Raw genomic sequence first — 13164 nt, 5'->3', positions numbered from 1 at the left:
CAACGATAAAAAGCGATGGTGTATTGTTTAAAAAATATTCGAAACGAGGTTAGCGCGATGGAATGCAAAGTAGACACGGAAATAGTTTCCGAGCTATCTCTGAAGTGAAATTTCGACGTCTATCTGCACAATATGTGTATGCGCGCGTGTTTTGTTTAATATCAAATCTTCGGAAATACATGCGATTTATGAAATCTCTTTATGATCATGTCATTTTTCACCATTTTTGTTGTCAACGAGCGAAGTAAATAAATGACAATACGTTTCTGCCGTAGGCGTTTCTCTCTATCAAATAGATTAACGATCCGCGAATTGCCGGAGCCAAAATTAGTAACTGTCCTCTGACATTTTCATCCAGATTGATCGATCGTTTCTACGGATTCGTGACAGGAAAGTTTTTCGCGAACCTACATTTTCTGGCGTCACGTGCGAGCGAAACAACGTTACTTGCTCGAGTGCATCTTTTTTGAGTGCAAATCGCCCTGTCGAGAGAGAGGGGTGACGATTCGCTTTATTTTATTTTATTTTTTTTTTTTTTTTTTTTTTTTTTTTTTTTTTTTTTTTTTTTTTTTTTTTTTTTTTTTTGTAGTTTTGTTCCCTCAAACTTTCCGCCTGGTTCCGTTGCGACAGCGCGCGGCGACTTGACGTTCTATGACAGTTTCTCGCTGTTGTTCTCCGCGAAAACGTAGTTTGCAGAGCGCGCGCGAGACGCGCGTCTTGGTTAACAAAATTGCGAAACGATTCAAAGAGGAGCGAGGAAAGCGGAAACGAGCGCGGGATTGCAGTTGTAAGTAGTAGTTAGCGAGAACCGGAGGATCGGTGTTATTAAAAACTATTTTAAATCTGTGCGCGAGCTCAGAAAATAACTGGGTTAAACGTTAACCCCCCCGACGCACACAGCGTGAGCGCGCGCTATTACGTAAGCAAGAGAACCCGTGTGTGTACGTGGAAGTTCGCCACTTTCGCGATCGCATGAAAATGCGCGCACGGACGGTCGTTTCGAAGACAGAAGTCGCGATAAAACCAATACTCTCGATACAAGAACACAATGCGAAATTTTCACGGAGTCAATGGACGCACGCTCGCGACATTTGTATCGATCAAGTTCTTAAAACTTCATTAGGAGTTTTCGAAATGTCGAAATTACAATCGCGCATTCTTTTCGCTCGTGTATTTTCCATTTCTTAATCTAAGAGTAATTTAAGTCTTTATGTCAAATGTCAAACGATAAAAAATCGATACATTTATCAGGAAAAATCAGACGCTGAGCAAAGGGTAAAATCTATATAGCAATGTCTATGGTAGACAGAAAAAGAGAAAGAGAAGGGGGAAGAGAGACTCTCTGCATATTTTAAACTTTAATTTATTCAAAGGTACTGAGAGTTAGCTGAAAGTTAATCTCCTCGACCGTATTTTACTTCGTCTTGCAAAAAGTTAATTCATCTTTCGCACCGTCCGATTGTAATTTAAGAACTGCGAAGAATGCGCCTGTTAAAAACGAATGCGAAGTTCCCGATTATACGACGGTTCTGTGACATTTCGTAAGAAGAACGAAACGAACTTCGACGATTAATTTTTCAAACAACTTGTCTCTCCCAGTTACGACTGTATGACTATCCGGTTTGAACAGATAGAATTAAAAAACAAAAAACAAAAAAAAAAAAAGAAAAACCCAGGGCGTTATAAATCTATTCTTAAAAATATCGCGCAGTCAATCGTATTTAACTAACGGATATATCGTATCGGCAATTTTCACAAACAAACTTTAAACTAGATTTCCATTCGATTTGCGTTCCTTTCATCTCTCGTTTGTCATTATTGGCAAATCCCAATCGTTTTGTTTATTCGAGCGTCTGTTCGTTTATCCGTTTATCGTCGGATAAATCGAGAGAGACTCCGGCTATTGTATTTCCGAAAACTGAAGCCGCACGAATAAATAACGCGGCGATTTTACATGCCGATCTCGGGCGTTCATGGCGTCGTCCCGTTTCGCTTTTCTCGAGCGAGAGAGGTGCGCGCAACAGCCCGGCGGCGGCAGCGACCACCTTTTCCTTCATCTTGGACGAGCCGGTGTAAACCAACAAGAAGAAAGTATAGTGCGTGCTCCGTTTCAACGGATCGCGGTTGTTCGTAAGTCCCCGGTGTATACGTGGCTTGAGGCCCCGCGCTGTGAAAATCATCTCTCCCCCACTTCTCTCACGCGACCGGTGCACCAACACACGCGCGATCGCGCATGCGTGGCGAACACACAGATTTGAACACACCGACACACACACCAATGCAAAACACGCATAACCTCGAGAAATATACGATCCACTCACCGAGAGTTCCGAGTAGCAGCAGGCAGCCGATGAAGGTATATGGAAGATGAAACCTCGCCCAGACATGGGTCCCCATCATTGTTCTTGCAGACGGTCCCCGAAGCGCCATCGTGTCCTTTTCTCGTTTTCTTTCAGCAGCGGTCGCCACGTTTCCGGGAATTGTTTCGACTGCCCTCAGGCCGAAGACAGGCCGCGCGCAATCACGGCGTCTATTGTCCCCCCCTTCTCTCTTTGTACGGTGACTCTTCTCACCTTTCCTTTCGGTCCGCACGCAATCAGTTACAACGGTCACTATATACCACTTGCACACGCGCCTCTCATCGTGTCCGTCTCGTTTCTTCTATTTTTTTTCTTCTTCTTTTACAACGTATCAAGAATCAAAAACCAAACCAGACACACGTCACACGCACAAGCACGCGCACGTTGCTCATGTATATTACTTTCGAAGCTCCGAACGGCACGTTGTGAACGTTCCCGTTTACGTGTTAACGTTCTGACGCAACCGATCGTCCCGAAGACCGACGCCGAGCAAACGCGCCTAACCGACTGAACAAGAGAACGCGTTCGCTTCGCTCTGGCTCTCGCTTGCTCGTTCGCCTACCCGCCTGGAATCTTCTTCCCCCTCTGACCGTGCAGTGCTGCCATGCGTTCTCCCACCACGCTCAGTCTTGCCGTACCCGCACCGACCTCTCGCCCAGCGACGTACAAACAGACATCGCCCCCACTACTCTATGCTACTTGTTGATCTTCGCGCAGGAACGTTCAGCCGCGTTGTCGGTGCCCCGTTCCGTTGCTTTTTCTCGATCTGGAAATATGAAATATTATACATTTCATTTAACATTTTATTTAATGTTTTTGTAATTATATAGAGTTGATTCGTATATACAGAATGTAACGCTCTTGATTTTCATTGAACTTGCGGTAATTAAAGAGAGATCGTGCATTTGATACGTAACTGACATTATTTAGCGGTAGTGTTGTTTTATATTAATTCTCTGTAAACATAAAGAAGAATTACACGGTTTACACGATGTTATATTCATGCGAGAAATGAATCGACAGATCTAAATTAATGCGCAACAACGTGGTTCAGCGAGCGAAGCGTATAATATTCGATAATATAAACTCTATTAGATTTTTATATACATATCTATAAATATTTTCATCGATTCGCGGCAATGCACAAAATGCGTTTCCAACTCCATATGTTTACGTTGCTTAAAAGTCACACAAATAATTTATTTTCATGAACTCCCTACAAATTACACAACCGCATGTATATTTTCAAAATATAGATTATACAATTGCATTTTATTAATTACACGCCGGCATACGTGTTTATTTCTATGCACTTAAAATAAATGCAACATATAACACGCACGTATCTCGTTGCGTATATCACCTACAATTAAAATATTCGCAATTTGTTAACATGTACGCGCGCGCACACACATACACGTGTAATTAACCTAATAACAAAACATGAGAAAATAACATGTATTGTTTTACGATTTTCTCTATCGGTTGTGTAATTACATTGGTTAAACACGTGTTATAATTACAAAAAACGCGTTAATTACAATATCACGATACCGAGAGTAATCAAAACCGATTGTGACTCTATTGTTGTGCAATTGAATATATTTATTATTGCGAATCTTTAATTTCTCTCGTATAAAGAGGAAAGAAGAAAACGAGTAGCTGTAGCTACTTTCGTTTATAAATATCAAGTCAAGAAACGCGTTTTGCGATCAAATCGACTGCTATTATCACAAGTATATATACACAGGAAACGTATTATTGTTACTGCTTCTCGTCCGTTATCTGGACGCACCCGTCGTACATATCGAGAGACACATCTCTCCGCGATTGCTTCGGAATTATCCAACGTTATTCGCAAGCCATTTCGTGGCTCGTATCGGAACGTATTTCGGAATCTCAATTATAGTAAGACCTCTTACGTGAAAAGCAATATACTGCGAGATTCAACAGTCGTTGTAATCTGCAAAGCCCGACAGATCGTATAGCAGACACACACACGTATGTGTTCGTGTGTGTGTGTGTCTGTGTGTTCGTCACGAAAATTATATATTAAACACGGAACAAACACAGGTACTACACAGGAGACGCGTGCAAATGTTATATTATGCGGGGGTAAATAGAGAGTGAGTTTAATTGAGATGACTACAACGATGAAATTAATGCAATATTTTCCGGTAATGAAAATAATTCTCAATTACGATAATTAAGCACTTGTCAAACTAATACACAAATCTCAATGAGAGACCAAGAATTATGATAATTATTACACAATTAATGTTCTCTTATATGTGTACATGTATATGTAAGAGAGCATTAATTATGTAATAATTATCGTATATATATAATTACATATATATATGTATATATATATCAGATCTTGTACATGCTGATTAAAACTGCAATTACACCAGCGTTCCGGCGATTATATAAGTGTCTACGTATACGTATCGCTGCGCATTTAGCAAATTGGATCTTCTTAATTTGTCGCTATAATTATCCACAGAGAAGAGGGACGGGGGGAAACCGCGCCTCTCATCCGTTTTAATCCCATCCACGGCGAAAAATCGTCTTTGATTTTACCGCGCGCGCAAACTTGACGCTCAACGTTCATTAATAATACGCTCCCTAAGTAGAGGTCCAGCTAAGGACAACGCAGAGACATTGTTACGAAGATATGCGCCGCCGCTAATGACCCCCTCTCCCCTTTTCTGCGACGACCGTGGTCGTTTGGTGTCGCATGCAGTGCACGTTTGTTCGCAACGAATTACCGTAATTATCGCGGTTTTCTACCGAATTAGGGGTTCACCCGGCACTTTCGTTCCTCCTCTTATCTTATTTTTTCCTGAGCTCCTCCTCCCCCACTTTACGGAGAGACCGCGAACTCGGGTCACACAGAGAGCCGAAGGTATTCCCTATCAGGGGAAACACAGTTGACCCTGGGGCACTCTGCAAAATTCAATTGCCCGCGTTTCCTCGTGGAGTCCCCTCGGTCGGCGCAGCGTCGGTGCAATTAAACTTCTCAACAATCCGTTCGCAATCAATTAGACCGACGAAGACTGGTTTAAGCAGATAATTTTCTCGAATCGAGAATGTTCGAGGGCGTTGGCGTGTAACGAGATTAGATTCTGTCACTCGTTCTCAATCGCTCTCTCGTCGAGTCGTTTCGTTCTCAAGAATAAACGTTCCGGACAGTAACCGGAGAGGCCGATGGATAAATCAAGACCGTAGCGCATATGTGCAGCACATGCTGTAAGCTATGCGCAATGTCAGATTACGCAATTGACCCTTGCGGTTATCTCATATAGGACCCCGCGATCATTTGAATCTCTTTTTGACGCGTGGCCTAATTGAGTCACTTTCCTCACCGACCATCCTAAATCGGATTCATTAAAGGCGATGATCGCGGGTGAGAGAATCGCTTCTGAAAATTCCCGCCGGCAGAGATGGAACGAATGTAATGAATAAAATTCGCCGGGGAAAAAAGCTCGACGCTCGGGCTTAAATTTTAGATGTTAAATAAATTACACGATTGAAATTGATCAAATTTATTTTGGCGCGTCCGAAATGCGCCGCGTAAAACGAGCAAATCGACCGGGGGACTTGTATTAACAGTGTTTAAACGGTGTTTCGGAAATGTTGAAAATTTCGTGAAGCATTAATCATTATTACAACGCCGAAACACTCGTTGCTGGTCGTTCGGAGCTCTTAATAATTGTACTACAGCTCTCTCTCTCTCTCTCTCTCTCTCTCTTTTTTTTCTCTCTCTTTCTCTCTCGTTTTGTCGGTCGCGTTCTATAATACGCAGCCGATCGTCGATCGCACGTGTCACGTTAATTATTCTTTAGACCATCTGCTTTTGTACGATACAGCTCATTGTTTCGTTTAATCACATCTTCCGCGAGCGTTTACACAGCATCAATGTGTAAAAGAAGGAAAAAAATAACCGATCGCGTAATACACGAGCCATTGTTGCGTTCCGCGCGCGGCAAAACGAGAACAAACGTTTCCATCGATAATTTACGTGTAATATTGGACAGAATTTATCGGATATATATCATATTAAAAGAGACTTTTCCGTAATAAGGGAAAATATTGTCGAGAGAGTTTCAACATTCATTTGTGAACACACGTCTACGCGGAAAGATATGTAACGTACAAGTAAATATTATTTGTCTTTCACACACACACACACTTCGTGCGAGTTTACGTATCCGCAAACAAATCAGTAAGTTCATATCGTATATTCAAAATCTAAAAATCGATGAATATATCATACTATTAAGAAAGTAATCTTTATTGAAGATGTAACCATTACTTGACGTTAAAGGAGAGAACTCACCAGAACAATTGCTCTTCTCACAGCTGAGTAATATTTTTCAATTGTGTGTACAAATGTTCAAAGTTCGATGATGATCATGCGATGAAAGAATTTTTTTATGCCGATAAGAAGATGATTCAAATAGTTCCGTCTTATCAAGAGTCTTTTAACTCGTCTATTTTTGGAAAGTGTCTACCTGTTGCAACGATCACGTAGCTACGCCAAAGTAATCTTCTGCTGTGCACCCGCATCGGACACAATAAAAATAGTCGCCGCAAAACAAAAAAAAAAACCCAGAAAAGCGAAACTTCCGCGTTTGAGCAATTAGCTTAAGCGCGAACCTCGTCGTTTTTTTACGTCGCGTCGAGTTAGTTCATTCATTTATTTCTTTTTTTTCTGGTGTCATTTTTTTTATTGATCAAAGTTGAGCGCAAATAACTGTTATATAAAGCGGGTGGGATTCGCGAGCCAAAATGTGGGAAAAAAAAAGCATCCGTGATAGTTCCGTTAAAGGATAATTAATTCTTTTTCGTGATAATTAACGGATTGCGCGCGTTTTATACGCGAACGGGGGTGTCGTAAACTTTTCGGCGTTGGAGGGGAAAGAGGGATGTGAGTAACAGTCAACGCCTTGAATTTCGCGTTAAATAGAAAATAGAACGTGCGACGTAACGAGCCGTGATATATCGTTTTCGCGCGCCGTTAAATGTCGCATTCTCGCGGGGATTGTAATTAATTCCATTTAACTATCCGTTAAATCATTGTCGCGCGCGCATATATAAAATATTACGAATGACGCGTCATATAATATAGAAATATATCGCGTCGCACACATATTTTACGTTGTCATTCCTGTTGATCGCGCCGGCTGAAAACAAACGACTTACACTTGTGTAATCACAAACGGGGTAGGGAGAAAAAAGATAATAAAACAAGAAAAACATGTCAAAGACTGCCGGAGCGAGGAGTAATTTTCGACAGGTTAACGTTCGTTGCACAAACCACTCGTCGTGCAGCCATTGTCCCAGTTGCTCGTCAGGTCGCTATAGACAACTTTTTTTTTTTTGTCAATTTCACGTATAGCGATATTACATTTCAATTTGTCTCGTCAATGTCGCACGAGAGAGATTGAAAACATTTTGGTAAATATGTGCTTCGCGTTGGAAAATAAATTAATAAACGACTGATGACAACAAACGTTTGTGCACAGTTGACTCTTAAAAAGTCTCCTTTCCAATATCGCGCGCATAAATAGTTTTTCATTTTCTTTTTCACGTATAATGTAAGAATATTAATGCGCATGCGTGTACATAATTTTACTACATTCTTATATATTATTTCAGACAATTGTCTAAAAAGTTCATAACATGTAAACTTGGAAATCCTTTGTATTTGATATGTACATACCAAAATCAGCGATGTAACGTCATTTTGCGTGGATTTGCTGTGACGGATAAGTAGAGGGGAAGGGAGAGAAGGGCGCAATTTGCTAATCGCGATGCTGACGGGAACCGAACTTGAAATATTCCGCGAATTTCCCTCAGTCGACAGCATCCGCGCGCATGTGTATTGCCGCAGGCGCATTCATCGCAACATTGACGTGAAATTGCACAGTTCATATCTCAATACTCCACGTGTAAATATGTAACGAGCTATAATCGCACGTTCGGTATTTGCATAGTCCCCGTAGTGTTTATTTTTCCATGCACTCTCATCAGAGCCGAACTATCGCGGCCTTGATTGCGACAATGCTGTCATTTCTAATCAATGTCAATTATCACTGACCTACTTCACCCGTTCGTCAAAGGTGAATTGTTCTTGTTCAAGCTTCTGAAATTTCAAGTATCGCATATTCTACGCGATTAGACGACGAGGAATATACATATATTCGAAATTAGGTCACTCATGTGAAACTTGCCGATCGATCTTACAAAGTGTTTTACCAAAAAACACATCGAGTAGAGATAATTTAATACCATGTAGATTCTGATAAAATTGAGTAATTAAATAAAGTCTATTAGTTTTCCTTTTTAGGATTGGGATAGTGTCATTCGTTCTCTGCTAATATTTCGTAAGTGAAATTATTTTGAATTATTCTGAACGTTTTCTGACATATCTTCACATCTCTTCGATGCTAAAAACGATATAATCTTTTCGCGATATTACGTCGTAATATGGTCGTAGGCTACATAATTTCTAACATCAAAAAATAAAGCAAAACGAAAGTTGTGGGGATGTACGCGTATATATATATATATGGAGATATGTGTTATTTTTCTTTCTGGATTGATGCAACCTGTTTGTTTTTGTCAACATTTTCTCCTGACATCTTTTGTGCACGTTGAAAGGACGTATGGACACTCTTATTACGCGAACACGTCACCCCGATAATTACGTGAGAAAAGAAAGAGGGAGTGTGTGTTATGAATTACCGCGGCGTATCGAGCGATCAGCGCACTTTATAAACCAGCCGCTATAATAGAGACGTACTAACACTTCCAATAATGTAATTTGCGTGACGCTAAGCGTGATGTCGCGAGACAGACCGTGGTGTAAAAATCATGATCGATACACACAACACACACGGGGAAGGTAGTGTGTGGTTTACGCATCGTTTTACATCACATATGTGTCGCGCGAGCGCGCGCTCTTATCAGATGCGCGGCGCGCTACGTTTTCCTATAAATAATCACACTATGTGCAACATCGCAACGCGGCAACTATAAATAACAGTTTGCGTTGTTTATCGTCGCAACATCTCATAAAGCGGCGTATTTTGTATATTGTACAGAGCGAGGAGAAGGAACGATTTAAAGCAGATATCGCGTACTGATTCTTGACGACGAACCGTACGCGGCACGTACCTACGTAGCGTAAACATTACACAGTATTTCCGTTTCATTTGACGTGACTCTCGAGTATACCGCGCTCGCGGGCGAAGAAGTGAAATTTTCGGTGACGAGAGACGCGCGGCGCGGATTTCATCCCCGACGCGCTCGACAAATATTGCCCCGTCGGTTCATCGTCGGGACGTCGATCGGTCGGTCGGTCGATCGGTTGGTTTAAAACGACGGCGATAACGTTACGTACGCCACGAGCGCGCGACCGCCCGGTTCTTCTGTGTCAGGCGCGAGAATCAATATTGCCACAATCGAACTAACAGAGAGAACGCTCTTCGGCGCGCCGCGGCCTATCGAAAGGAATAATTGACGCGAATATTAAGAGCCGACCATCAAACCGGCGTTTCTGCTAATAGGCCGCGCCTTTTTATGCCACGCGATAAAGTACAATGTAATCTCGAGGCGAGTGTGTCCGCTTATAACGGAAAATGAATTAGACGGTATTTACGTATTTGCGACGAGCGAATTTCCACAATTAACGTTTTATTCTAATAAAAAAGTTTATATAAAACTATATATATATATGCTTTTACTTCAAACTTGTTTTAAATGATCATACAAAACTATTTGCACATGTGTGTGCGAACGACCTGTGCGTGTCAGAAAATTAATTCACTAATTTATGGGTCTCTTCGCGAAACGACAAGTGCGTCGCGCGCGCGCGCGAGCAAGTTAATTAAAACTTTATCTAGAGAATATGAAAGTCACACGATACGGATCCGTAAAAAAATACACGGATCGTGTCACATGTAACATAAATGATATAAATTTATAGTGATACGTAGCACGTGCGCCATAAAGTTGAATTTTATATCACGTGAAATCGTGTTTACCGCGCATTTACTTTGCCTTCTGAATTTGTGCTTTTATTGAACCAACAGACAAAACTGAAAGTTTAATCGTTTTAATCGCTTTAATTCAACATTATGTCGTTTACAATATCATGATGCACATATATATGTGTCGCACATTTGCAGAGTAATAAAACATATTGTAATTACGAGGTCTTTTTAAAAGCGATATAAATTTGCACTAATGTCTATAGAATGTGTTTTATGAAAATTCTAACAAAATAAAAAGCCAATATTTATTGCAAAATAACACAATTGTTGCGTATCGTATGACAGCTTTTTATGCCTCCAGCAAGAAACTTGACATGTACTGATAGTTAAAAAAAAATTCAAATATAAAAATACAACAATTAAAGAAACTAAATAAAAATACAAATTGTACACGACTCTCTGGTATTCAACTTTTGGAGAAATAATAAGGCCAATATAATCGTTGGTTGTACGCGAAATATTTTTCAAACGTTTAAATTAATACGAAAAAAAAAAACTATATAACCGATATGAAATCCCATATCGACATAGATTTTCGTAGTAAATTTAATTTAAAATCTAACTTTGAATTGAGAATTACTATTTCTCTCATAGTGTTAAATATATATTTGGGGTTTTAAATAAAAAATTTATTATATATTTATTAACTTTGCGAAGTATCTTTTCGCGTTAATGTAGTAAAAATTAAACACGGATATTCAGAATATGAATATCAGCGTAAGTGCTAAAGCTATTGATCTGGAAAAGCGCAAGCCGCGATTCGAATCCTCTCATGGAATATTCTACGGACAGGTTTTTTTTTTAAATAAATTTAAATTTAAAAACAAATATAGAATATATTGAGTTTTTATCAGTACGTGTAATTTTATTTCAGTATTTTTACACTTGTAATATTTATATCTTTAAAAACGAAGACCAATAAGAGGAAAAACCGGACACAGTCACTGGCTATATACTGGTTTTAATTTCGACTCGGTGGTGTTTTTCACCGAGTGTATTTTGGCGCGAATGCTGAGCCGCAACACTCTCCTCTCCCGTTTTTAATTGCCGTTCTCATTGTAATAATTTCCTCTCAAAATTGCTTCGGCCACTAACGAATTACAACGCCGCGTCGAAAAACAAGCGGTCGGACTATTCAAGTCGTAATGCATTTTCTGTGGCAGCGGGTGAGTCCGAGCGGATGGCACACGGTCGGGCCGCCGTAAATTACGTTCGGAAGCGGTTCCGAACCTATTTTGATTTGCATATAGGGACCGCAATGTGCCATCGAACGGACTGCGAGCGCTATTTGCCGCAGCGCAATTCGCCGACACCGCGGTAACTAATCGCGAGCTTGTCCAATCCACGACGATGCCATTACCTTAATGATCGTATATGCTCGCGCGCGTGCACGAAAAAGATCTTTATTGTCAACCGCGAGACAAAAATCCGCGTGAGAGAAAAACGTTATGGGCGAGAAAAAACCTCGTTCTCCTCGTTTGTTTGAGCGAAACACGTCAATTTGGCGCGACATCGTGTCGCTGTATCGCGATCGCACGTGCCCGCGCGGCCATCACTGAAACGTCGTCGCTGACGTATAAATCCTGCATCGCTTATCTTTCCATTTTCCGCGCAGGCACAGAAGCATAAGTTAAATAGATGCGCTATTGTTCGCCCCGATGTGACCCCCATGATAAATCCGCAACTAGTTAAGCGTTTCGCGACTCCCGGCCTTTTCGCGCGCGATCGAAAACTTTATCCACGGAACGCAAAACACTCGTATATCACTTTTTTTTTGGAGGGAGTAAAACTCGGCATTATTGTTGCCGCGCTTGCTCGTGGACATTGTGAAAAAGAACACGTATTTACAGTCAGAGCTACACGCGCGGAATGACACACAAAGCAGACGAACGCAATACAAACGTGTGCGCCACAAACAACAAGATGGATAAACATCAGTAATTTATAATCAGTCGTTTGTTTATTGCGGTTGTCGATACGCGCTCAGCGTAAAGTCTTCGCTTATTTCGCGCGGGAGAGAGAAAGAGAGAAGAGAGGCAATATGTTTCTACCCGTGTATCACATTGCGTTACTTAAACTCGACGAATATTTCAGAGGTAAATATTTATCGAATAATGAGATGGCGGCGGCAATGCGGAGAGGCGCGCAGCGCGCGTTTCCTTTTTCGGGTGAAAAGAGGAAGTAAAAAAAAAAAAAAAAATAATAATAAAAGCGAAGCGTGTGTAAGCAAAATTATAAATGTTTGCCCGGTGAACTCAAGTTGAAGTAGCCCGGGTCTGTGGCGCAGCGTGAATATCAGACCCGGTCTCCCGAGGGAGACCTCCATCGTCTCTTGCAATGTGTGTATCCGCCGCCATCGAGCTGGGCGCGGTGCAGTGCGATGCAGCGTAGTGTGTCCCCAATCTCGGGTGCACGGGTAAGCGCTTTCGGTTAAACAACTTTCCAAATTAGACGACCGGCGGGCAAGTTAGTCGCAAGGAAGAACCGGGCTAATGAGACACGGGTCACCCCCGCATGACCAATTCCGTAATTATGGACTGTAATTGGCCGGGGGTTCGACATCCCGTTGCGTTCCGTGCATACCTATGAGATCATTTCGGATACACATATACAGTGATGGGACGACAACCGGTTCCGTATTCCCGTGTTTGTTTTCCTTTAACCGTGCAAAGGTGGATTTATGCCGGCTCGTTTCAGAAATACAGAGCAGCGGCATCGAAGTGCGGTTACGTACAAACAAA

Source organism: Pseudomyrmex gracilis, unplaced genomic scaffold (assembly GCF_002006095.1).
Source record: "Pseudomyrmex gracilis isolate BER0280 unplaced genomic scaffold, ASM200609v1 scaffold_144, whole genome shotgun sequence".
Classification (NCBI taxonomy): domain Eukaryota; kingdom Metazoa; phylum Arthropoda; class Insecta; order Hymenoptera; family Formicidae; genus Pseudomyrmex; species Pseudomyrmex gracilis.
This window is presented reverse-complemented; position numbering follows the sequence as displayed.